The 1355-nt window shown below is 64.7% G+C and overlaps 1 pseudogene; it reads right to left on the bottom strand.

Annotated features, from left to right (window-relative positions):
• LOC114073605 overlaps positions 1–1067 on the bottom strand; it is a 4722-nt pseudogene extending 3655 nt beyond the window's left edge.
• Between the last annotated feature and the right edge of the window lie 288 nt (positions 1068–1355).

Genomic DNA, 1355 nt, shown 5'->3' on the forward strand with positions numbered 1-1355 from the left:
CCCTGCCAGTGTCCCCCCATGCTGGGGGGGCCGGGCCGTACCCCAGTGCCGGCTGAGGGGGTGCTCCAGGCTGACGTGCTCCACCTGGCAGGTGTAGGTGACCCCGCGCCGGGGGGGCATTTCCAGCATCACCAGCACCTGGTAGGTCCAGTCCCCGTTGGGGACCACGTCGGTGGCCACCACGTGCTCTGGCAGCTCCTGCCCATCCTGGAACCACCTCACCTGCACCGGGCAGGGTAGAAATCCATCACGGAGCAGAGCAGGGGCTGGGGCCGGGCTGGGAGCTCGACGGCACCAGCGAGATGGACACGCTGGGGGGCACTGGGAGAGACGGGGGAGACACTGGGCTGAGCTGGGGGGCACTGGGAGAGAGTGGAGAGGGTTTATAGGACATTGGTAGTGGTTTGGGTGGCACTAGGCGGGACTGGGATGGCACTGGGAGGGACTGGGAATAGACTAGCGTAGAAGGGTATGAGCTGGGAGGGCACTGGGGAGAGAGTTGGGAGATGTGGGAGTGAACTGAGAATGACTGGGAATGGATTGAGAGGGTGTGGGAATGACTGGGAGGGACTGGGAATGAGCAGGAGTGACTTGGAATGGAATGAGAGAGACTGGGAATGACTGGCAGGGACTGGGATCGACTGGGAAGGACTGGGAAGGACCCGAGCTGGACTGGGAGGCTGTGTCTTGGAGAGGAAACTCTGTTCTGTGGGTCTGCCCGGCAACTGATGCGTCATCGGAGAGACGCGCTCTGATTGGCTGAGGGGAGGGAGGGCGGTGGCCTCAGCGGGGTGGAGACGCGGGGGGGCACTGGGAGAGACTGGGATGGACTGGGGGCACTGGGAGGGGGCACAAGGCCACAAGGATGGGCACAGGGAGGGCTGAGGGGTCTGGGGTGATTCCCAGGAAGGGTTTCAGGGGTTGGGGAAGGGGGGACACGACCCCCGGGGACCCCCCTTTACCTTCTCCCGCAGGTAGAAGCCGAGCCCCAGCGCCAGGAAGACAAAACCCAACACGAAGCCCCCGACCCCCACCAGGATCTTGCTGTGGACGGTGTCCTGTGGCATCTCTGGGGGAGCCGGGTGGGTCAGGGCCCCCAAGACCTCCCAGAGACCACCTGGGACCTTTCAAAAACCCCATCCCCAAGCCCACCCAACACCCCATGAAACCTCCTGACAGTCCCTTCCCGGCCCCTCGGAGATCCCACAAAGCCCCTCCCATTCCCTTTAGGACCCTCCAACCCCCCTCCCATCACCCCCGGGACACCTCTGAACCCCTCCCAGTCCCTTCCCAGCCCCCCCAGCACTTCCCCAACCCCCTCCCAGTCAATCCAACCCCCCCCCAACCTCCCTCCC

Source organism: Empidonax traillii, unplaced genomic scaffold (assembly GCF_003031625.1).
Source record: "Empidonax traillii isolate 1590-97213 ecotype Southwest subspecies unplaced genomic scaffold, ASM303162v1 scaffold7268:size5167, whole genome shotgun sequence".
NCBI lineage: Eukaryota > Metazoa > Chordata > Aves > Passeriformes > Tyrannidae > Empidonax > Empidonax traillii.